Below are 24,254 nucleotides of genomic sequence, written 5' to 3' on the forward strand. Positions count from 1 at the left end.
TTTCCCCATATTGTCTGTGGGGGGAGAGGCTGAGAGCTGGGGGTGAGATATGTGTGTGGGGGGGGGGGCGATGAGGGGCTGCGGTGAGGTGTGTGTGAGGGGGGTGAGGGGTTGGGGGTGATGTGTGTGTGTGGGGGGGGGGGCGATGAGGGGCTGCGGTGAGGAGTGTGTGGGGGGGGCGATGAGGGGCTGCGGTGAGGTGTGTGTGAGGGGGGTGAGGGGCTGGGGTTGATGTGTGTGTGGGGGGGGCGATGAGGGGCTGGTGTGTGTGTGTGGGGGGGGGGTGAGGGGCTGGGGATGGTGTGTGTGTGGGGGGGGCGATGAGGGGCTGCGGTGAGGAGTGTGTGAGGGGGTGAGGGGCTGGGGGTGAGGTGTGTATGTGGGGGGGGCGATGAGGGGCTGCGGTGAGGAGTGTGTGAGGGGCTGGGGGTGAGGTGTGTGTGTGGGGGGTGAGGAGCTGGTGTGTGTGTGTGGGGGGTGAGCGGCTGGGGATTAGGTGTGTGTGCGGGAGGGGGGTGAGGGGCTGGGGGTGGGGAGGGGGTGAGGGGCTGGGGGTGAGATGTGTGTTGGGGGGGTGAGGTGCGTGTGTGTGTGGGGGGGGGTGAGCGGCTGGGGTTGAGGTGTGTGTGCGGGGGGGGTGAGCGGCTGGGGGTGAGGTGTGTGTGCGGGGGTGGTGAGGGGCTGGGGGTGAGTTGTGTGTGCGGGGGGGGGGTGAGGGGCTGGGGGTGAGGGGTGTGTTGGGGGGTGAGGTGTGTGTGTGTGTGAGAGGGGTGAGGGGCTGGGGGTGAGGTGTCTGTGTGTGGGGGGGGTGAGGGGCTGGGGGTGAGGTGTGTGTGCGGGGGGGTGAGGGACTGGGGGTGAGGGGTGTGTTGGGGGGTGAGGTGTGTGTGTGTGTGTGGGAGGGGTGAGGGGCTGGGGGTGAGGTGTGTGTGGGGGGCGGTGAGGGGCTGAGGTTGAGGTGTGTGTTGGGAGGTGAGGTGTGTGTGTGGGGGGGTGAGGGGCAGGGGGTGAGGTGTGTGTGGGGGATGAGGGGCTGGGGGTGAGGTGTGTGTGGGGGAAGTGAGGTGTGTGTGTGGGGGGGGTGAGGGGCTGGGGATTAGGTGTATGTGTGGGGGGGTGAGATGTGTGTTGGGGGGGTGAGGTGTGTGTGTGTGTGGGGGGGTGAGGGGCTTGTGTGTGTGTGTGGGGTGGTGAGCTGCTGGGGATTAGGTGTGTGTGCGGGGGGGGGGGTGAGATGTGTGTTGGGGGTGAGGTGTGTGTGTGTGGGGGGGTGAGGGGCTGGGATGAGGTGTGTGGGGGGTCAGGTGTGTGTGTGGGGGGTAAGGGGCTGGGGTGAGCTGTGTGAAGGGGGGGTGAGGGGCTGGGGGTGAGGTGTGTGTGGGGGGGGTGAGGTGTGTGTGTGTGTGGGGGGGTGAGGGGCTTGTGTGTGTGTGTGTGTGGGTGAGCTGCTGGGGATTAGGTGTGTGTGCGGGGGGTTGAGATGTGTGTTGGGGGGTGAGGTGTGTGTGTGTGGGGGGGGTGAGGGGCTGGGGGTGAGATGTGTGTGTGGGGGGGTGAGGTGTGTGGGGTGGGGGGGTGAGGGGCTGGGAGTGAGGTGTGTGTGCGGGGGGTGAGGTGTGTGTGCGGGGGGGTGAGGGGCTGGGGTTGAGGTGTGTGTGGGGGGGTGAGGTGTGTGAGGGTGAGGGGCTGGGGGTGAGGTGTGTGTGTCCGGGGGGGTGAGGTGTGTGTGCAGGGGGGTGAGAAGCTGGGGTTGAGGTGTGTGTGTGGGGGGGTGAGGTGTGTGGGGTGGGGGGGGTGAGGGGCTGGGGGTGAGGTGTGTGTGCGGGGAGTGTGAGGGGCTGGGGGTGAGGTGTGTGTGTGCGGGGGTGAGGTGTGTGGGGGGAGGGGCTGGGGATGAGGTTTGTGTGGGGGTGTGAGATGTGGGGGTGAGGTGCGTTTGTGGGAGGTGTGTGTGTCTGTGTGGGGGGTGAGGTGTATGTGTAGGGGGGGAATGCGGAGTATGTGTTTGTAGGGGGGTGAGGTGTGTGTGTGTGGGGGGGTGAGGTGTGTGTATGTGGGGGGGTGAGGTGTGTGTGTGTGGGGGGGTGAGGTGTGTGTGGGGGGTAAGGTTTGTGCGTGGGGGGGTGAGTTGTGTGTGTGGGGGGGGTGAGGTGTGTGTATGTGGGGGGGTGAGGTGTGTGTGTGTGGGGGTGAGGTGTGTGTGTGTGGGGGGGTGAGGTGTGTGCGTGGGGGGTGAGGTGTGTGCGTGGGGGGGTGAGGTGTGTGCGTGGGAGGGTGAGGTGTGTGCGTGGGGGGGGGTGAGGTGTGTGCGTGGGGGGGGGGTGAGGTGTGTGTGTGGGGTGGTGAGGTGTGTGTATGTGGGGGGGTGATGCACGATCAATGACCACTGAAGCGAGGTTGTGGTCCAACTGAAGGCTTTAATAAGCTAGATGTTTACCCCAGCAGCTCAGGTACAGAATGAAGGCAGCTGGGGCGGCACTGGTTCTTATAACCCGCCTAGCAGGGCGGAGCTGTCATACATTCTAACCAATAGAAAGCATACAGTTTCCACCAATGGTGCTTTAGCCTATGAGGTACCGTAATACCTATAATACCACATTGACCCCTGTTAAAAAAGAGTCCGGCGGGGGTGGTGGTCTGAAACTACAAAACATGACAACATGGTATAATTAGTTATGGAGGTGCCGTAATAACTCCGTACAGTGTTTAGTAACTATTTACAAGTCTGATAGCTATGCACATTTGATGGTTTATATTTACAGATTACAATTAAAATGAAGCAATCAGTCGATCGGGGGCCCTGGTCGTCCTCTGTGATCGTCGGAGCTTCGGTGGTGACTCCGGTGGAGGCTCGGGCGTTTGTGACTCCGGGAGCGTGGCTTCGATTTCCATGGCAGCTTCGGCACCCCTAGACGCCGCTGGTGGGGAAAACGGTTGGCCTGGGAAGGGAGCTCCTGTGGGGGGGCGTTGGTGGGTGGGAGGGTCTCGGCGGGGCCGCGGAAGGACCGATCCTCCTGTAAGGTGCTGCGGTGGAGGGGAGGGTGGGACTGGCGGCTTGAATGCGCGTGGGGTTCCGGCGGGCACCAGGTCTCGTAGGGAGACCGTATCTTGTCAGCCGTCGGTGTACGCCACGTAGGCGTACTGGGGGTTAGCATGGAGCAGATGGACCCTCGCGACCAACGGGTCCGACTTGTGCGCCCGCACGTGTTTTCGGAGCAGGATGAGTCCGGGAGCTGCTAGCCAGGTCAGGTGCAGTGTCCCAGAGGAGGACTTCCTGGGGAAGACCAGGAGACTTTCGTGAGGTGTCTGATTGGTGGTCATACAAAGCAGTGACCGGATGGAGTGGAGGGCATCCGGGAGGACTTCTTGCCAGCGGGAGACTGGGAGGTTCCTGGACCGTAGGGCCAGTAGGACGGTCTTCCAGGCCGTTCCGTTCTCCCTCTCTACCTGTCCGTTACCCCGGGGGTTGTAACTGGTCGTCCTGCTCGAGGCGATGCCCTTGCTGAGCAGGAATTGACGCAGTTCGTCGCTCATAAAGGAGGACCCCCTATCACTATGTATGTAAGCGGGGAACCCGCACAGTGCATAGATGCTATGGAGGGCCTTGATGACGGTAGTTGCGGTCATGTCGGGGCAGGGGATGGCGAATGGGAACCGGGAGTACTCGTCAATCACGTTGCTGAGGCGTTCAAAGGGACGGGAAGCCTTTATCAGGTGCGCTTTCTCTGGCCGGTAGAAGTGCGGTTTGCACTCCGCGCAGATTTGGCAGTCCCTGGTGGCTGTCCTGACCTCCTCGATGGAGTAGGGCAGGTTGCGGGCCTTAACAAAATGGAAAAAGCGAGTGACCCCCGGGTGGCAGAGGTCCTCGTGGAGGGCTCGGAGGCGGTCTACTTGTGCGGTGGCACATGTTCCGCGGGACAGGGCGTCAGGAGGCTCGTTTAGCTTCCCGGGATGGTACAAGATCTCGTAGTTGTAGGTGGAGAGTTCTATCCTCCACCGCAAGATCTTGTCATTTTTAATCTTGCCCCGCTGCGCATTATCGAACATGAAAGCAACCGACCGTTGGTCCATGAGGAGAGTGAATCTCCTGCTGGCCAGGTAATGCCTCCAGTGCCGCACAGCTTCTACTATGGCCTGGGCTTCCTTTTCGACCGAGGAGTGGCGGATTTCGGAAGCATGGAGAGTGCGGGAGAAGAAGGCCACGGGTCTGCCCGTCTGGTTGAGGGCGGCCGCCAGAGCTACGTCGAACGCGTTGCTCTCGACCTGGAACGGGGGGGACTCGTCGATGGCGCGCATCGTGGCCTTTGCAATGTCTGCTTTAATGCGGCAGAAGGCCTGGTGGGCCTCTATCGACAGGGGAAAAACCGTGGATTGGATCAGGGGCCGGGCCTTGTCCGCGTATTTGGGGACCCACCGGGTGTAGTAGCTAAAAAACCCTAGGCAACGTTTCAGGGCCTTGGGGCAGTGAGGGAGGGGGAACTCCATAAGGGGGCGCACGCGTTCAGGGTCGGGGCCTATAACTGCATTTCGCACTACGTAGCCGAGGATGGCTAGGCGGTCGGTGCTAAACACGCATTTATCCTTGTTGTATGTCAGGTTAAGGATATTTGCGGTCTGGACAAATTTCCGGAGGTTGGTGTCGTGGTCCTGCTGGTCGTGGCCGCAGATGGTGATATTATAGAGATACGGGAATGTTGCCCGTAAACCGGACCGGTCAACCATTCGGTCCATCTCGCACTGGAAGACCGAGACCCGTTGGTGAAAGCGAAGGGAAACCTTAAGAAGTGATAGAGCCGCCCATCTGCCTCGAAGACTGTATATGCGGTCACTCGTGTGGATGGGGAGCTGGTGGTAGGCGGACGTGAGATCCACCGTTGAGAAGACCTTATAATGCGCGATCCTGTTTACCAGGTCGGATATGCAGGGGAGAGGGTACGCGTCCAGCTGCGTAAACCTGTTGATGGTCTGGCTGTAGTCGATGACCATCCTATGTTTCTCCCCGGTCTTTACCACCACTACTTGAGCTCTCCAGGGGCTGTTACTGGCTTCAATGACCCCTTCCCTCAGTAGCCTTTGGACCTTTGACCTAATAAAGATCCGATCCTGGGCACTGTACCGTCTGCTCCTGGTGGCGACGGGTTTGCAATCCGGGGTGAGGTTCGGAAACAGGGAAGGCGGATCGATCTTGAGGGTCGCGAGGCCACAGACAGTGAGGGGGGATTATAGGGCCGCCGAATTTGTAAGTCAGTCTTTGAAGGTTACACTGGAAGTCTAAACCCAAGAGTGTAGCCGCGCAGAGGTGGGGAAGGACGTAGAGACGGAAGTTTTTGAACTTCCCTGGACTGTGAGGTTTGCTATACAAAATCCCTTTATCTCCACTGAGTATGAACCGGAGGCCAGGGAGATTTTTTGATTAACGGGGTGGACGAGGAGAGAACAGCGCCTTTCCGTGTCGGGGTGTATGAAGCTCTCCGTGCTCCCAGAGTCGATTAGGCAGGACGTCTCGTGCCCGTTGATGAATACGGTCGTCGTAGCGGTTGAGAGTGTTCGAGGCCGAGACTGATCCAGAGTCACCGAGGCTAGTCGCAGCAGTTGAGAGTTCTGTTCGGGCAGTGTGTGGTCAGCCGAGCTGGGGTCCTGGGGCTTCATCCAAGATGGCGTCTCCCATTGGTCGCACATGGCTGAGGGCGCACAAAATGGCAGCGCCCATCCCTCCAACGTGGCGTCCGTGGAACAAGATGGCGGCGCCCTGGGTCCGCACGTGGCCCTGGAATATAAAGATGGCGGCGAACGCTGGCCGCATGGGGCCCGTGGAGAAGTTAGTGGTTGCGGTCCGCCTTCGCCGCTGGAGACTGCGGCAACCGCCCGGGCCTGGCATACCCCCACGAAATGGCCCTTTTTGCCGCATCCCTTGCAGGTGGATGCGCGGGCCGGGCAGCGCTGGCGGGGGTGCTTGGCCTGCCCGCAAATGTAGCAGCGGGGCCCCTCGGGGTTGCCAGGCCGCCTTGCAGTGCAGGCCTGTGGGGGAATAGAGGAAGTCTCGGGGTTAGCCGCGGAGGGGTTCCACGCTGCCCAGGGGGCTGCCGCGCGGTCGGGAACGTAAGCACGGGCGTTCCTGGAGGCCACGTCCAGGGAGCCTGCAAGGTCCCGTGCCCCCCTGAGACCCAGGGTGTCCTTTTCTAACAGGCGCTGGTGGATTTGTGACGATAGCATACCTGCCACGAAAGCGTCCTGGACTAAGAGTTCGGTGTGTTCGCTCGCCGAAACTTGCGGGCAGCCGCAGCTTCTGCCCAACACCAGGAGTGCACGGTAGAATTCCTCCAGCGATTCCCCAGGGGCTTGTCGCCTTGTTGCAAGCAGGTGCCGGGCGTAGACCTGGTTTACCGGGTGAATATAGTGTCCTTTTAGTAGCTCTATTGCTGCGTCGAAGTCTTCCACTTCCTCGATGAGGGTGTAAATCTCCGGGCTCACCCTGGAGAATAGGACGTGCAGTTTCTGCTCTACCGTGGGTGCGTTTTCGGCCGTCTCGAAATACCCTTTAAAACACGCCAGCCAGTGCTTAAAGATTGCCGCTGAGTTCGCCGCGTGGCGGCTGAGTTGCAGACACTGCGGCTTGATTTGGAGCTCCATCCTTTCTTCTTAAAAACTAGCTTATTAAATTGATGCACGATCAATGACCACTGAAGCGAGGTTGTAGTCCAACTGAAGGCTTTAATAAGCGAGATGTTTCCCCCAGCAGCTCAGGTACAGAATGAAGGCTGCTGGGGCGGCACGGGTTCTTATACCCCGCCTATCAGGGCGGAGCTATCATACATTCTAACCAATAGAAAGCATACAGTTTCCACCAATGGTGCTTTAGCCAATGAGGTACCGTAATACCTATAATACCACAGGGGGGTGAGGTGTGTGTGTGTGTGGGGGGGGGGGGGGGCGGTGAGGTCTGTGTGTATGTGAGGGGGTGAGGTCTGTGTGTGTGGGGGTTAGGTGTGTGGGGGGGGTGAGATGTGTGTGTGTGTGTGTGTGAGGTGTGTGGGGGTGAGGTGTGTGTGTGGGGGGTGAGGTGTGTGTGGGGGGGTGAGGTGTGGGGGGGTGAGGTGTGTGTGTGGGGGGGGGGGCGTGAGCTGTGTGTGTGGGAGTGAGGTGTGTATGTGGGGGGGTGAGGTGTGGGGGGTGAGATGTGTGTGTGTGGGGGCGTGAGGTGTGTGTGTGGAGCGGTTAGGTGTGTGGGGGGGTGAGGTTTATGTGTGTGGGGGGGTGAGGTTAAGGGCGGTGAGGTGTGTGTGTGGGGGGGGGTGAGGAGTGTGTGTGGGTGTGAGGTGTGTGTGTGTGGAGGCTGAGGTGTGTGTGTGGGGGGGGTGAGGTGTGTGTGTGGGGGGGTGAGGTGTGGGGGGGTGAGGTGTGTGTGTGGAGGGTTGTGGGGAGTGTGTGTGAGGGGGTGAGGTGTGTGTATGTGGGGGTAAGGTGTGGGGGGGGTGAGGTGTGTGTGTGTGGGGGGTGAGGTGTGTTGGTGGGCTGAGGTCCGTGTGGGGGGGTGAGGTGCGTGTGTGGGGGTGTGAGGTGTGTATGTGGGGGGGTGAGGTGTGTGTGTGGTGGGGGTGAGGTGTGTGTGGGGGGGTGAACTGTGTGTGTGGGGGTGAGGTGTGTGTGTGGGGGGGTAAGGTGTGTGTGGGGGGGGGTAAGGTGTGTGAGTGGGAGGGTGAGGAGTGTGTGTGGCGGTAAGGTGTGTGTGTGGGGGGTAAGGTGTGTGAGTGGGAGGGTGAGGAGTGTGTGTGGGGGTAAGGTGTGTGTGTGGGGGTGAGGTGTGTGTGTGGGGGTGAGGTGTGTGTGTGTGGGGGGTGAGGTGTGTATGTGGGGGGGTGAGGTGTGTGTGTGTGGGAGGGTGAGGTGTCTGTGTGTGGGAGGGTGAGGTGTCTGTGTGTGGGAGGGTGAGGTGTCTGTGTGTGGGGGGTGAGGTGTGTGTGTGGGGGGTGCGGTGTGTATGTGGGGGGGTGAGGTGTGTGTGTGTGGGAGGGTGAGGTGTGTGTGGGAGGGTGAGGTGTGTGTGGGGGGGTAAGTTGTGTGTGTGGGAGGGTGAGGTGTCGGTGTGTGGGGGTGAGGTGTGTGTGTGGGAGGGTGAGGTGTGTGTGGGGGGTAAGGTGTGTGTGTGGGAGGGTAAGGAGTGTGTGTGGAGGGTGAGGTGTGTGTGTGGGGGTAAATGTGTGTGTGGGAGGGTGAGGTGTGTGTGTGGGGGGTGAGGTGTGTGTGGGGGGGTAAGATGTGTGTGTGGGAGGGTGAGGTGTGTGTGGGGGGGTAAGTTGTGTGTGTGGGAGGGTGAGGTGTCGGTGTGTGGGGGTGAGGTGTGTGTGTGGGGGGTGAGGTGTGTGTGTGTGGGGGGTGAGGTGTGTGTGGGGGGTAAGGTGTGTGTGGGAGGGTGAGGAGTGTGTGTGGAGGGTGAGGTGTGTGTGTGGGGGTAAATGTGTGTGTGGGAGGGTGAGGTGTGTGTGTGGGGGGTGAGGTGTGTGTGTGGGGAGTGAGGTGTGCGTGTGGGGGGTGAGGTGTGTATGTGGGGGTTGAGGTATATGTGTGGGAGTGAGGTGTGTGTGTGTGGGGGGGTGAGCTTTGTGAGGTGGGGTGAGGTGTGTGTGTGGGGGGGGTGATGTGTGTGTGTGCGGGGTGAGGTGTGTGTGTGGGAGGGTGAGGTGTGTGTGTGGGGTTGTGAGGTACGTGTGTGGGGGGTTGAGGTGTGTGTGTGTGGGGGGGTGAAGTGTGTGTGTGGGGGTAAAGTGTGTGTGTGGGGGGTAAGGTGTGTGTGTGAGAGGGTGAGGTGCGTGTGTGGGGGTGTGAGTTTTGTGTGTGGGAAGGTGAGGTGTGTGTGTGGGGGGGTTAGGTGTGTGTGGGTGGGGGGGGTGAGGTGTGTGTGGGGTGTGAGGTATGTGTGTGGGGGAGTGAGGTGTGTGTGTGGGAAGGTGAGGTGTGTGTGTGGGGGGTGAGGTGTGTGTGGGAGGGTGAGGTGTGCGTGTGGGAGGGGTGCGGTGTGTGAGTGGGGGGGTGGGGGTGCGGTGTGTATGTGGGGGGGGTGAGGTGTGTGTATGGTGGTGTGAGGTGTGTGTGTGGGGGGGTGCAGTGTGTGTGGGGGGTGCGTTGTGTGAGTGGGAGGGGTGCGGTGTGTGAGTGGGGGGGTGGGGGGTGCGGTGTGTATGTGGGGGGGTGAGGTGTGTGTGTGGGGGGGGTGCAGTGTGTGTGGGGGCAGTGAGGTGTGTGTGTGTGGTGGAGGTGAGCTGTGTGTGTGGGGGGTGAGGTGTGTGTGGGGGGTGAGGTGTGTGTGTGGGGGTAAGGTGTGTGTGTGGGGGGGTAAGGTGTGTGTGTGGGGGGGTGAGGTGTGTGTGTGGGGGTAAGGCGTGTGTGTGGGGGGTGAGGGGTGTGTGTGGAGGGTGAGGTGTGTGTGTGGGGGTAAGATGTGTGTGTGGGAGGGTGAGGTGTGTGTGTTGGGGGTAAGATGTGTGTGTGGGAGGGTGAGGTGTGTGTGGGGGGTAAGTTGTTTGTGTGGGAGGGTGAGGTGTCTGTGTGTGGGGGTGAGGTGTGTGTGTGGGGGGTGAGGTGTGTGTGTGTGGGGGGTGAGGTGTGTGTGTGTGGGGGGGTGAAGTGTGTGTGTGGGGGTAAGGTGTGTATGTTAGAGGGTGAGGTACGTGTGTGGGGGTGTGAGGTGTGTGTGTGGGAAGGTGAGGTGTGTGTGTGGGGGGGTTAGGTGTGTGTGGGTGGGGGGGGGTGAGGTGAGTGTGGGGTGTGAGGTATGTGTGTGGGGGGGTGAGGTGTGTGTGTGGGAAGGTGAGGTGTGTGTGTGGGGGGTGAGGTGTGTGTGGGAGGGTGAGGTGTGCGTGTGGGAGGGGTGCGGTGTGTGAGTGGGGGGGTGGGGGTGCGGTGGGTATGTGGGGGGGGGTGAGGTGTGTGTATGGTGGTGTGAGGTGTGTGTGTGGGGGGGGTGCAGTGTGTGTGGGGGGTGCGGTGTGTGAGTGGGAGGGGTGCGGTGTGTGAGTGGGGGGGTAGGGGGTGCGGTGTGTATATGGGAGGGGTGAGGTGTGTGTGTGTGGGGGGTGCAGTGTGTGTGGGGGCAGTGAGGTGTGTGTGTGTGGTGGGGGTGAGCTGTGTGTGTGGGGGGTGAGGTGTGTGTGGGGGGTGAGGTGTGTGTGGGGGTAAGGTGTGTGTGTGGGGGGGTGAGGTGTGTGTGTGGGGGGGTGAGGTGTGTGTGTGGGGGTAAGGCGTGTGTGTGGGGGGTGAGGAGTGTGTGTGGAGGGTGAGGTGTGTGTGTGGGAGGGTGAGGTGTGTGTGTGGGGGGGTGAGGTGTGTGTGTGGGGGTAAGGTGTGTGTGTGGAGGGTGAGGTGTGTGTGTGGGGGTAAGATGTGTGTGTGGGAGGGAGAGGTGTGTGTGTTGGGGGTAAGATGTGTGTGTGGGAGGGTGAGGTGTGTATGGGTGGGGTAAGATGTGTGTGTGAGAGGGTGAGGTGTGTGTGTGGGGGGTGAGGTGCGTGTGTGGGGGGTGAGGAGTGTGTGTGGAGGGTGAGGTGTGTGTGTGAGGGTAAGTTGTGTGTGTGGGAGAGTGAGGTGTCTGTGTGTGGGGGTGAGGTGTGTGTGTGGGGGGTGTGGTGTGTGTGTGGGAGGGTGAGGTGTGTGTGTGGGGGGTGAGGAGTGTGTGTGGAGGGTGAGGTGTGTGTGTGAGGGTAAGTTGTGTGTGTGGGAGAGTGAGGTGTCTGTGTGTGGGGGTGAGGTGTGTGTGTGGGAGGGTGAGGTGTGTGTGTGAGGGTAAGTTGTGTGTGTGGGAGAGTGAGGTGTCTGTGTGTGGGGGGTGAGCTGTCTGTGTGTGGGGGTGAGGTGTGTGTGTGGGGGGGTAAGGTGTGTGTGTTGGGGGTAAGATGTGTGTGTGGGAGGGTGAGGGGTGTGTGGGGGGGGTAAGTTGTGTGTGTGGGAGGGTGAGGTGTCTGTGTGTGGGGGTGAGGTGTGTATGTGGGGGGGGTGAGGTGTGTGTGTGGTGGGGGTGAGCTGTGTGTGTGGGGGGGTGAGTTGTGTGTGGGGGGTGAGGTGTGTGTGGGGGGGTAAGTTGTGTGTGTGGGAGGGTGAGGTGTCGGTGTGTGGGGGTGAGGTGTGTGTGTGTGGGGTGAGGTGTGTGTGTGTGGGGGGTGAGGTGTGTGTGGGGGGTAAGGTGTGTGTGGGAGGGCGAGGAGTGTGTGTGGAGGGTGAGGTGTGTGTGTGGGGGTAAATGTGTGTGTGGGAGGGTGAGGTGTGTGTGTGGGGGGTGAGGTGTGTGTGTGGGGGGGTGAGGTGTGTGTGTGGGGGTGTGAGATGAGTGTGTGGGGATTGTGAGGTGTGCGTGTGAGGAGGTGAGGTGCGCGTGTGGGAGGGTGAGATGTGTGTGTGGGGGTACGGTGTGAGTGTGGGGGGGGTGAGGTGTTGGTGGGGGGTGAGGTGTGTGTGTGGGGAGTGAGGTGTGCGTGTGGGGGTTGAGGTGTGTGTGTGGGGGGGTAGGGTGTGCGTGTGGGAAGGTGAGGTGTGAGTGTGGGGGTGAGGTGTGTGTGGAGGGGGTGAGGTGTGTGTGTGTGGGGGGTGAGGTGTGGGTGGGGGGGTGAGGTGTGTGTGTGGGGAGTGAGGTGTGCGTGTGGGGGGTGAGGTGTGTGTGTGGGGGTTGAGGTATATGTGTGGGAGTGAGGTGTGTGTGTGGGGGAGGTGAGCTTTGTGAGGTGGGGTGAGGTGTGTGTGTGGGGGGGTGATGTGTGTGTGTGCGGGGTGAGGTGTGTGTGTGGGAGGGTGAGGTGTGTGTGTGGGGTGTGAGGTACGTGTGTGGGGGATGAGGTGTGTGTGTGTGGGCGGGTGAAGTGTGTGTGTGGGGGTAAGGTGTGTATGTGAGAGGGTGAGGTGCATGTGTGGGGGTGTGAGGTGTGTGTGTGTGGGAAGGTGAGGTGTGTGTGTGGGGGGGTTGAGGTGTGTGTGGGTGGGGGGGGTGAGGTGTGTGTGGGGTGTGAGGTATGTGTGTGGGGGGGTGAGGTGTGTGGGGGGGTGAGGTGTGTGTGTGGGAAGGTGAGGTGTGTGTGTGGGGGGTGAGGTGTGTGTGTGGGAGGGTGAGGTGTGCGTGTGGGAGGGGTGCGGTGTGTGAGTGGGGGGGGTGGGGGTTGCGGTGTGTATGTGGGGGGGGTGAGGTGTGTGTATGGTGGTGTGAGGTGTGTGTGTGGGGGGGTGCAGTGTGTGTGGGGGGTGCGGTGTGTGAGTGGGAGAGGTGCGGTGTGTGAGTGGGGGGGTGGGGGGTGCGGTGTGTATGTGGGGGGGGTGAGGTGTGTGTGTGTGGGGGGTGCAGTGTGTGTGGGGGCAGTGAGGTGTGTGTGTGGGGGGTGAGGTGTGTGTGGATGGTGAGGTGTGTGTGTGGGGGTAAGGTGTGTGTGTGGGGGGGTGAGGTGTGTGTGTGGGGGGGGTGAGGTGTGTGTGGGGGTAAGGTGTGTGTGTGGGGGGTGAGGAGTGTGTGTGGAGGGTGAGGTGTGTGTGTGGGGGTAAGATGTGTGTGTGGGAGGGTGAGGTGTGTGTGGGGGGATACGTTGTGTGTGTGGGAGGGTGAGGTGTGTGTGTGGGGGTGAGGAGTGTGTGTGGGGGTGAGCTGTGTGTGTGGGGGTAAGGTGTGTGTGTGGGAGGGTGAGGTGTGTGTGGGGGGATAAGTTGTGTGTGTGGGAGGGTGAGGTGTGTGTGTGGGGGTGAGGTGTGTGTGGGGGGGGGGTGAGGTGTGTGTGTGGGGGGTGAGGTGTGTGTGTGGGGGTAAGGTGTGTGTGTGGGGGGTGAGGAGTGTGTGTGGAGGGTGAGGTGTGTGTGTGGGGGTAAGATGTGTGTGTGGGAGGGTGAGGTGTGTGTGGGGGGATAAGTTGTGTGTGTGGGAGGGTGAGGTGTGTGTGTGGGGGTGAGGTGTGTGTGTGGGGGTGAGGTATGTGTGGATGGTGAGGTGTGTGTGTGGGGGTGAGGTGTGTGTGTGTGGGGTGAGGTGTGTGTGTGTGGGGGGTGAGGTGTGTGTGTGGGAGGGTGAGGAGTGTGTGTGGAGGGTGAGGTGTGTGTGTGTGGGGGTAAGACGTGTGTGTGGGAGGGTGAGGTGTGTGTGTGGGGGGTTGAGGTGTGTATGTGGGGGGGTCAGGTGTGTGTGTGGGGGTAAGGTGTGTGTGGGGGGTGAGGAGTGTGTGTGGGGGTAAGTTGTGTGTGTGGGAGGGTGAGGTGTCTGTGTGGGAGGGTGAGGTGTGTGTGTGGGGGTGAGGTGTGTGTGTGGGGGGGGTTGAGGTGTGGGTGGGGGGGTGAGGTGTGTGTCTGGGGAGTGAGGTGTGCGTGCGGGGGGTGAGGAGTGTGTGTGGGGGGTAAGGTGTGCGTGTGGGAGGGTGAGGTGTGTGTGTGGGGGTGAGGTGTGTGTGGGGGGGGTGAGCTGTGTGTGTGTGGGGGGTGATGTGTGGGTGGGGGGGTGAGGTGTGTGTGTGGGGGTGAGGTGTGTGTGGGGGGGGTGAGGTGTGTGTGTGTGGGGGGTGAGGTGTGGGTGGGGGGGTGAGGTGTGTATGTGGTGAGTGAGGTGTGCGTGTGGGGGGTGAGGTGTGTGTGTGGGGGTTGAGGTATATGTGTGGGAGTAAGGTGTGTATGTGGGGGGGTGAGCTTTGTGAGGTGGGGTGAGGTGTGTGTGTGGGGGGGTGATGTGTGTGTGTGCGGGGTGAGGTGTGTGTGTGGGGAGGTGAGGTACGTGTGTGTGGGGGTGAGGTGCGTGTGTGGGGGGTGAGGTGTGTGTGTGGGAGGTGAGTGTGTGTGTGGGGGTGAGGTGCGTGTGTGGGGGTTGTGAGGTATGTGTGTGGGGGGGGTGAGGTGTGTGGGGGTTGTGAGGTGTGTGTGTGGGGGGGGTATTGTGCGTGTGTGGGGGGGTGAGGTGGGTGTGTGGGGGGTGAGGTGCGTGTGTTTGGGGGTGAGATTGTGTGGGGGTTGAGAAGTGTGTGTGTGGGGGGGTGAGACGTGTGTGTGGGGGTTGTGAGGTGTGTGTGTGGGGAGGTGAGGTGGTTGTGTGGGGGGGTGAGGTGCGTGTGTGTGGGGGGGTGAGGTGTGTGTGGGGGGGGTAAGGTGTGTGTGTGGGAGGGTGAGGTGTGTGTGAGGGGGGTGAGGTGTGTGTGTGTGGGGGGTGAGCTGTGTGTGGGGGTAAGGTGTGTGTGTGGGAGGGTGAGGTGTGTGTGTGGGGGGGTGAGGTGCGTGTGTGGGGGTAAGGTGTGTGTGTGGGAGGGTGAGGTGTGTGTGTGTGGGGGGGTGATGCGTGTGGGGAGGTGAGGTGAGTGTGTGGGAGGGTGAGGTGTGTGTGGGGGAGTGAGGTGTGTGTGTGGGGGTAAGGTGTGTGTGTGGGGGGTTAGGTGTGTGTGGGGGTAAGGTGTGTGTGTGGGAGGGTGAGGTGTGTGTGGGGGAGTGAGGTGTGTGTGGGGGGGTGAGGTGTGTGTGTGTGGGGGGTGAGGTGTGGGTGGGGGGGTGAGGTGTGTGTGTGGGGGTGAGGTGTGTGTGGGGGGGTGAGGTGTGTGTGTGGGGGGTGAGGTGTGGGTGGGGGGGTGAGGTGTGTGTGTGGTGAGTGAGGTGTGCATGTGGGGGGTGAGGTGTGTGTGTGGGGGTTGAGGTATATGTGTGGGAGTGAGCTGTGTATGTGGGGGGGTGAGCTTTGTGAGGTGGGGTGAGGTGTGTGTGTGGGGGGGTGATGTGTGTGTGTGCGGGGTGAGGTGTGTGTGTGGGGAGGTGAGGTACGTGTGTGTGGGGGTGAGGTGCGTGTGTGGGGGGTGAGGTGTGTGTGTGGGGAGGTGAGTGTGTGTGTGGGGGTGAGGTGCGTGTGTGGGGGTTCTGAGGTATGTGTGTGGGGGGGTGAGGTGTGTGGGGGTTGTGAGGTGTATGTGTGGGGGGGTGAGGTGCGTGTGTGGGGGGGTGAGGTGGGTGTGTGGGGGGGTGAGGTGCGAATGTTTGGGGGTGAGATTGTGTGGGGGTTGTGAAGTGTGTGTGTGGGGGGGTGAGACGTGTGTGTGGGGGTTGTGAGGTGTGTGTGTGGGGAGGTGAGGTGGTTGTGTGGGGGGGTGAGGTGCGTGTGTGTGGGGGGGTGAGGTGTGTGTGTGGGGGGGTAAGGTGTGTGTGTGGGAGGGTGAGGTGTGTGTGAGGGGGGTGAGGTGTGTGTGTGTGGGGGGTGAGGTGTGTGTGGGGGTAAGGTGTGTGTGTGGGAGGGTGAGGTGTGTGTGTGGGGGGGGGGTGAGGTGTGTGTGTGGGGGTAAGGTGTGTGTGTGGGAGGGTGAGGTGTGTGTGTGTGGGGGGGTGATGCGTGTGTGGGGGGGTGAGGTGAGTCTGTGGGAGGGTGTGGTGTGTGTGGGGGAGTGAGGTGTGTGTGTGGGGGTAAGGTGTGTGTGTGGGGGGTTAGGTGTGTGTGGGGGTAAGGTGTGTGTGTGGGAGGGTGAGGTTTGTGTGGGGGAGTGAGGTGTGTGTGGGGGGATGAGGTGTGTGTGTGGGGGTAAGGTGTGTGTGTGGGGAGTGAGGTGCGTGTGTGGGGGGGTGAGGTGTGTGTGGGGGGGTGAGGTGTGTGTGTGGGGGTAAGGTGTGGGTGTGGAAGTGTGAGGTGTGTGTGGGGTAGTGATGTGTGTGTGTGGGGGGTGAGGTGTGTGTGGGGGGGTGAGGTACGTGTGTGTGAGGGTGAGGTGTGTGTGGGGGGGTGAGGTGTGTGTGGGGCGTGAGGTGTGTGTGGGGGGTGAGGTGCGTGTGTGGGGGAGTGAGGTGTGTCTGTGGGGTAAGGTGTGTGTGGGAGGGTGAGGTGTGTGTGGGGGGGTGAGTTGTGTGTGTGGGGGATGAGGTGTGTGTGGGTGGTGAGGTGCATGTGTGGGGGGGTGAGGTGTGTGTGTCGGGGGTGAGGTGTGTGTGTGGGGGGGAGAGGTGCGTGTGTGGGGGGGTGAGGTGAGTATGTGGGGGGTGTGAGGTGCGTGTGTGGGGGGGTGAGGTGTGTGTGGGTGGGGGGTGAGGTGTGTGTGGGGGGGTGAGGTGTGTGCGTGGGGGGGTGAAGTGTGTGTGTTGGGGGGTGAGGTGTGTGTGTGGGGGTTGAGTGTGTGTGGGGGGGTGAGGTGTGTGTGTGGGGGTAAGGTGTGTGTGTGGGAGGGTGAGGTGTGTGTGTGGCGGGTGAGGTGTGTGTGGGGGGGTGAGTAGTGTGTGTGGGGGCTGAAGAGTGTGTGTGTGAGGGTGAGGTGTGTGTGTGGGGGGGTGAGGTGTGTGTGTGTGGGAGGGTGAGGTGTGTGTGTGGGGGTAAGGTGTGTGTGTGGGAGGGTGAAGTGTGTGTGTGGGAGGGTGAGGTGTGTGTGTGTGGGGACAAGGTGTGTGTGTGGGAGGGTGAGGTGTGTGTGTGGGGGGGTGAGATATGTCTGTGTGTGTTGGTGAGGTGTGTGTGGGGGGTGAGGTGCGTGTGTGGGGGAGTGAGGTGGGTCTGTGGGGTAAGGTGTGTGTGGGAGGGTGAGGTGTGTGTGGGAGGGTGAAGTGTGTGTGTGGGAGGGTGAGGTGTGTGTGTGGGGGTAAGGTGTGTGTGTGGGGGTAAGGTGTGTGTGTGGGAGGGTGAGGTGTGTGTGTGGGGGGTGAGATGTGTCTGTGTGGGTTGGTGAGGTGTGTGTGGGGGGGTGAGTTGTGTGTGTGGGCGGGTGAGGTGTGTGTGTGTGGGGGGTGAGGTGTTTTTGTGGGGGGGTGAGGTGTGCGTGTGTAGGGGGTGCAGTGTGTGTGGGGGAGTGAGGTGTGTGCGTTGGGGGGGGTGGGGGGTGAGATGTGTGTGTGGGGTGGGTAAAGTGTGTGGGGGGGGACGGTGTGTGGGGGGGCAGTGTGTGTGTGGGGTGGGTACGGTGTGTGGGGGGGTACGGTGTGTGGGGGGGTACAGTGTGTGGCGGGTGTACGGTGTGTGTGGGGGGGGCAGTGTGTGTGGGGTGGGTACTGTGTGTGGGGTGGACGGTGTGTGGGGGGGCAGTGTGTGTGTGGGGGGGGGTGAGGTGTGGGTGGGGGGGTGATGTGTGTGTCTGGGGAGTGAGGTGTGCGTGTGGGGGGTGAGGTGTGTGTGTGTGGGGGGGGTAAGGTGTGCGTGTGGGAGGGTGAGGTGTGTGTGTGGGGGTGAGGTTTGTGTGGGGGGGGTGAGGTGTGTGTGTGGGGGTTGAGGAGTGTGTGTGGGGGGGTGAGGTGTGTGTGTGGGGGTAAGGTGTGTGTGTGGGAGGGTGAGGTGTGTGTGTGGGGGGTGAGGTGTGTGTGGGGGGGGTGAGTAATGTGTGTGGGGGCTGAAGAGTGTGTGTGAGGGTGAGGTGTGTGTGTGGGGGGGTGAGGTGTGTGTGTGTGGGAGGGTGAGGTGTGTGTGTGGGGGTAAGGTGTGTGTGTGGGAGGGTGAAGTGTGTGTGTGGGAGGGTGAGGTGTGTGTGTGTGGGGGCAAGGTGTGTGTGTGGGAGGGTGAGGTGTGTGTGTGGGGGGGTGAGATATGTCTGTGTGTGTTGGTGAGGTGTGTGTGGGGGGTGAGGTGCGTGTGTGGGGGAGTGAGGTGGGTCTGTGGGGTAAGGTGTGTGTGGGAGGGTGAGGTGTGTGTGGGAGGGTGAAGTGTGTGTGTGGGAGGGTGAGGTGTGTGTGTGTGGGGGTAAGGTGTGTGTGTGGGGGTAAGGTGTGTGTGTGGGAGGGTGAGGTGTGTGTGTGGGGGGTGAGATGTGTCTGTGTGGGTTGGTGAGGTGTGTGTGGGGGGGTGAGTTGTGTGTGTGGGCGGGTGAGGTGTGTGTGTGGGAGGGTGAGGTGTGTGTGTGTGGGGGTAAGGTGTGTGTGTGGGAGGGTGAGGTGTGTGTGTGGGGGGTGAGCTGTGTCTGTGTGGGTTGGTGTGGTGTGCGTGGGGGGGTGAGTTGTGTGTGTGGGCGGGTGAGGTGTGTGTGTGTGGGGGGTGAGGTGTTTTTGTGGGGGGGTGAGGTGTGCGTGTGTAGGGGGTGCAGTGTGTGTGGGGGAGTGAGGTGTGTGCGTTGGGGGGGTGGGGGGTGAGATGTGTGTGTGGGGTGGGTAAAGTGTGTGGGGGGGGACGGTGTGTGGGGGGGCAGTGTGTGTGTGGGGTGGGTACGGTGTGTGGGGGGGTACGGTGTGTGGGGGGGTACGGTGTGTGGGGGGTGTACGGTGTGTGTGGCGGGGGCAGTGTGTGTGGGGTGGGTACTGTGTGTGGGGGGGACGGTGTGTGGGGGGGCAGTGTGTGTGTGGGGGGGGTGAGGTGTGGGTGGGGGGGTGAGGTGTGTGTCTGGGGAGTGAGGTGTGCGTGTGGGGGTGAGGTGTGTGTGTGGGGGGGGTAAGGTGTGCGTGTGGGAGGGTGAGGTGTGTGTGTGGGGGTGAGGTGTGTGTGGGGGGGGTGAGGTGTGTGTGTGTGGGGGGTGATGTGTGTATGTGGGGGGGGTGAGCTTTGTGAGGTGGGGAGAGGTGTGTGTGTGGGGTGGTGATGTGTGTGTGTGCGGGGTGAGGTGTGTGTGTGGGGAGGTGAGGTGTGTGTGTGTGGGGGTGAGGTGCGTGTGTGGGGGGTGAGGTGTGTGTGTGGGGGGTGAGGTGTGTGTGTGGGGGGGTGAGGTGTGTGTGTGGGGAGGTGAGTGTGTGTATGGGGGTGAGGTGCGTGTGTGGGGGTTGTGAGGTATGTGTGTGGAGGGGTGAGGTGTGTGTGGGGGTTGTGAAGTGTGTGTGTGGGGGGGTGAGGTGCGTGTGTGGGGGGTGAGGTGGGTGTGTGGGGGGGTGAGGTGCGTGTGTGGGGGGGTGAGATTGTGTGGGGGTTGTGAAGTGTGTGTTTGGGGGGGTGAGATGTGTGTGTGGGGGTTGTGAGGTGTGTGTGTGGGGAGGTGAGGTGGTTGTGTGGGGTGTGAGGTGCGTGTGTGTGGGGGGTGTGAGGTGTGTGTGTGGGAGGGTGAGGTGTGTGTGAGGGGGGTGAGGTGTGTGTGAGGGGGGTGAGGTGTGTGTGGGGGTAAGGTGTGTGTGTGGGAGGGTGAGGTGTGTGTGTGTGGGGGGGTGAGGTGTGTGTGTGGGGGTAAGGTGTGTGTGTGGGAGGGTGAGGTGTGTGTGTGTGGGGGGGTGATGTGTGTGTGGGGGGGTGAGGTGAGTGTGTGGGAGGGTGTGGTGTGTGTGGGGGAGTGAGGTGTGTGTGTGGGGGTAAGGTGTGTGTGAGGGGGGTGAGGTGTGTGTGGGGGTAAGGTGTGTGTGTGGGAGGGTGAGGTGTGTGTGTGGGGGCTGAGGTGCGTGTGTGGGGGGTGAGGTGCATGTGTGGGGGGGTGAGGTGTGTGTGGGGGTAAGGTGTGGGTGTGGCAGAGTGAGGTGTGTGTGGGGGAGTGAGGTGTGTGTGGGGTGTGAGGTGTGTATGGGGGGGTGAGGTACGTGTGTGTGAGGGTGAGGTGTGTGTGGGGGGGTGAGGTGTGTGTGGGGCGTGTGGTGTGTGTGGGGGTGAGGTGCGTGTGTGGGGGAGTGAGGTGTGTGTGGGAGGGTGAGGTGTGTGTGGGGGAGTGAGGTGTGTGTGTGGGGGATGAGGTGTGTGTGGGTGGTGAGGTGCATGTGTGGGGGGGTGAGGTGTGTGTGTGGGGGGTGAGATGTGTGTGTGGGGGGAGAGGTGCGTGTGTGGGGGGGTGAGGTGAGTGTGTGGGGGGTGTGAGGTGTGTGTGTGGGGGGGTGAGATGTGTGTGGGTGGGGGGTGAGGTGTGTGTGGGGGGTTGAGGTGTGTGCATGGGGGGGTGAAGTGTGTGTGTTGGGGGTGAGGTGTGTGTGTGGGGGTTGAGGAGTGTGTGTGGGGGCGTGAGGTGTGTGTGTGGAGGTAAGGTGTGTGTGTGGGAGGGTGAGGTGTGTGTGGGGGGGGTGAGTAGTGTGTACGGGGGCTGAGGAGTGTTTGTGTGAGGGTGAGGTGTGTGTGTGGGGGGGTGAGGTGTGTGTGTGTGGGAGGGTGAGGTGTGTGTGTGGGGGTAATGTGTGTGTGTGGGAGTGTGAAATGTGTGTGTGGGAGGGTGAGGTGTGTGTGTGTGGGGGTAAGGTGTGTGTGTGGGAGTAAGGTGTGTGTGGGAGGGTGAGGTGTGTGTGTGGGGGGGTGAGATGTGTCTGTGTGGGTTGGTGAGGTGTGTGTGGGGGGGTGAGTTGTGTGTGTGGGCGGGTGAGGTGTGTGTGTGTGGGGGGTGAGGTGTGTTTGTGGGGGGGTGAGGTGTGTGTGTTTGGGGGGTGCAGTGTGTGTGGGGGAGTGAGGTGTGTGCGTGTGGGGGGGTGGGGGGTGAGATGTGTGTGTGGGGTGGGTACAGTGTCTGGGGGGGGACGGTGTGTGTGGGGGCAGTGTGTGTGTGGGGTGGGTAAGGTGTGTGGGGGGGTATGGTGTGTGGGGGGGGTACAGTGTGTGGGGGGTGTACGGTGTGTGTGGGGGGGGCAGTGTGTGTGGGGTGGGTACTGTGTGTGGGGGGGACGGTGTGTGGGGGGGCAGTGTGTGTGTGGGGGGCAGTGTGTGTGTGGGGGGTATGGTGTGTGGGGGGTACGGTGTGTGTGGGGGGGGCAGTGTGTGTGTGGGGTGGGTACGGTGTGTGGGGGGGTACGGTGTGTGGGGGGGGCAGTGTGTGTGTGGGGCAGTGTGTGTGTGGGGGGGTACGGTGTGTGGGGGGGTCGGTGTGTGTGTGGGGTGGGTACGGTGTGTGGGGGGGGCAGTGTGTGTGTGGGGTGGGTACGGTGTGTGGGGGGGTACGGTGTGTGGGGGGGCAGTGTGTGTGTGGGGTGGGTACGGTGTGTGTGGGGGGGCAGCGTGTGTGTGGGGTGGGTACGGTGTGTGTGTGGGGGGGGGCTGTGTGTGTGTGGGGTGGGTACGGTGTGTGTGTGGGGGGGGCAGTGTGTGTGTGGGGTGGGTGAGTGGGGGGGGGTACGGTGTGTGTGTGAGAGCGCATTGGGCAATGGGCTCCCCGTCTCTCCGAAGCCACTCATTAACATCCGTTGTAGAGGGTGCCATCTCTGCTACTCCACTACTGGGCCGATATCTGGGGTTTGAGTATCTGTGTGTGTCTCTCTCCAGCTGGCACTGAAACTTCAGAGGCCAGGGGATGCCGCACTGGGACACCTCCACGGAAGAGAGCACTGAATCAAGCCTGCCGTTTATCCCTAACCGGAAGCCTGAGGCTTATATCACACAGATATCCAGACCCCTACCAATGCCCAGGTGATTCTCTCTCTTGCCGGTGGTGCAACACCCACCCGGTTCCTACTTCGCTGGAGTAGCTTTCCCAAGAGAGAGAATAGGACACTGCTGTTTATTACCTAACCAGCAGCCTGTCCTGAGTGAATCGCTCAAGATGACCCTAGATTCTTGAACCCGGAATTAAGGTGAGGAATATCTTAACAATGACTTGGTCAGAGATCGCTGGTGAGAGATTGAAGAATTTAAACGACTCCAATTATCAGCAAATCAAGGTTTATTGCAAAACCCAGGTCAAAATCATCAAACAGAAGAAATTATAATAAAATCTTAAACTCTAACACAAACTAAGTCTATTCAGAAAGTACTATAACGGACACAACGAAAAATCTTATTGTTACACAGTTTTAGCAATGACACAGAACACAAATCAAGTCCCCTTCCCCAAAGCCTCAACCACTATCAAGGTCAAGGGAGTTTCGCAAGCTGCTGCAGGGTACTTACAGTCACAGGCTGCAGGAGGTCACGTCAAAGGTGGAGAGGTCAAGCCAAGAGACCCTCAATCGAAACACAGCCCCTTTTATATCCGTTTTACCTGGCTTTTCCCTGTGTTCGGCCAGCCCCTTTTGCATTGAATTCATAAGGTTTAAAGTTCCCGCTGGTCCCGCCCCCTTTGAGCCGGTCAGAGCTGTCGACTTCCGGGTTTTCCTCCCCCTCTGCGTTGTATCGGTCCAAGTTTAAAGTTCCCGCTGGTCCCGCCCCCTTTGAGCCGGTCAGAGCTGTCGACTTCCGGGTTCTCCTCGCAGGTCCGCTCCTTCCAGCCAGGCAGACCTGCCGCGATTTGAATTTGGCGCCGACTCCGCCCCCTCCACCCAGTGAGTTCCTGCCGGTGGCTTCTGTCAGGATTGGAGTACCTCCCCCAGGTCCGCCTCCAACTTGGTTTTTTCTACCGTTTATCTTCAAGGGGCTTTTCCAGCGCAATATACTGAGCCCAGACAGTCTGCTTTTTGGGATAACAAGGTTAAGCTCTCTTGTGAAGATTTTCAAAGTCTTCCAGCTGCTCCGGAGATGGCTGCTATTCTCACCTTGCTATGTTGATGGGGTGTTAATTGGATTCTGCTCTGGTGGAGGCCAAGTCATTTACATCTGCATGGGGCTATGACCATCCCATTGTCCTGCTTGCAGGCAGGCCCCTTACAGCATTACCATGCCCCTTTGTCTGTGTTTTAATCTTATCTAGTTGTCTGGCTCCTTCTTCCTTGTAGCTCCTGGGGGGGGGTTTGTAAATACCTATGCCCCTACTCAGCTCAGCGGACCAAGCCTGCTTGGAAATTTGGTTACGTTCCCTTGGCTGAAAAGTGTCCAGTTTACAGTCTCTGGGTTTTATCCTTGGGCAGTCCAAAAAGGGCCGAATTGCCCGAAAACCTTACACCGTGCAGGATGCACCCTCGGCACGTTCCCAGCTCTTCTCTAATCCACCAGCACTAGTATTTCCCCCAAACTCTCTCCTCCCGGCTCAGGAGGCTAGTTTCCCAATCGCGAGTCCTGCCTGAAGCTGCAGCCTCTCATTTTCCAAAGGATCAAGTGGAGAAAAGGCGTCTGTCTGTTCCTCATTGACTGACGCCCCAATCTCTGGCCATGGCCACTCGGTCGGCTGTGGGATCTTGCTGCGCACTTTACAGCAGTATAGAAAGAGGTCCTTCGGCCCATGTGGCTGTGCCAGCCTCCAGCTCGTATCTACTCTAACTCCATTTTCCAGCACTCTGTCCCTAGCCTGGTATGCTGGGGTGTTTCAGATGCTCGTCTGAAGAATGCTTCTCCTGCCCTTACCTTAAATCGGTGTCCCCTGGTTATTGGTGGGCAATGGGGAAGCACAGTGGTTAGCACGGTTGCTTCACAGCGCCAGGGTCCCAGGTTCTATTCCTGGCTTGGGTCACTGACTGTGCAGAGTCTGCATGTTCTCCCCGTGTCTGCGTGGGTTTCCTCCGGGTGCTCCGGTTTCATCCTGTAAGGCCCGAAAAACATGCGTGTTCGGTGAATTTTCCCTCCGTGTTCCCGAACAGGCGCTGGAATGTGGCGACTAGGGGATTTTCACAGTAACTTCATTGCAGTGTTAATGTAAGCCTACTTGTGACAATAATAAAGATTATTATTATTAACCTCTCAACTAAGGGGAAGTCCCTTCCTATCTATGCCCCTCATAATATTATACACCTCAAAAGGCCCCCCTCCCCGCTTTCTCTGCTCCAGGGAAATCAACCCCAGTGTCTGTCTGTAGCTGAAACCCTCCATCCCAGGCAACATTCTGGTGAATCTCCCCTGCCAGACTCCAGTGCAATCACATCATTCCTGTAGTGTGGAGACCAGGGGCGGGATTCTCTGACCCCCCCCCCCCCGCCGGGTCGGAGAATCTCCGGGGCGCGACGTGAATCCCCCCCCCCCCCTGTCGGCCGCCGAATTCTCTGGCACCGGAGATTTGGCGGGGGCCGGAATTGCGCCGCGCCGGTCGGGGCCGTTGGCAGCGGCCCCCCCCCCCGGTGATTCTCCGGCCCGCGATGGGCCAAGTGGCCGCCCGTTTTCGGCCAGTCCCGCCGGCGTAAATCACAACAGGTACTTACCGGCGGGTCCTGGCTCTGCGGGCGGCCTCCGGGGTCCTCGGGGGGGGGGGCGGGGGGATCTGGCCCCGGGGGGGGGGTGCCCCCACGGTGGTCTGGCCCGCGATCAGAGCGCACCGATCAGCGGGCGGGCCTGCGCCGTGGGGGCACTCTATTCCTCCGCGTCGACCGCTGTAACAATCCGCGATAGTCGACGCGGAAATGGACCCCCCTGCGCATGCGCTGGGGTGATGCCAGCACACGCGGGCGCTCCCGTGCATGTGCCAACTCGCGCCGGCCGGCGGAGGCCCTTCAGCTGGCGTGGCGCCAAGCCCCTACCACGCCGGCTGGCGGGGCGCAAACCACTCCGGGGCAGGCCTAGCCCCTGAAGGTGCGGAGGATTCCGCCCCCTCGGGACGGCCCGACGCCGGAGTGGTTCACGCCACTCCTTCCCGCTGTAGTTGTCCGGGACCCCGCCGATTCCCGCAGAATCCCGCCCCAGATCTTCACACAGGGCT

General features: G+C 61.2%; 1 protein-coding gene across 4 annotated transcripts in view; it reads left to right on the top strand.

Annotated features, from left to right (window-relative positions):
• Nucleotides 1-24,254, top strand: part of LOC140424736 (pituitary adenylate cyclase-activating polypeptide type I receptor-like) — a 311,016-nt gene that overhangs the window by 19,386 nt on the left and 267,376 nt on the right. The window lies entirely within an intron of this gene.

The sequence above is a fragment of the Scyliorhinus torazame genome, chromosome 6 (genome assembly GCF_047496885.1).
Source record: "Scyliorhinus torazame isolate Kashiwa2021f chromosome 6, sScyTor2.1, whole genome shotgun sequence".
In the NCBI taxonomy this organism is placed as follows: Eukaryota; Metazoa; Chordata; class Chondrichthyes; order Carcharhiniformes; family Scyliorhinidae; genus Scyliorhinus; species Scyliorhinus torazame.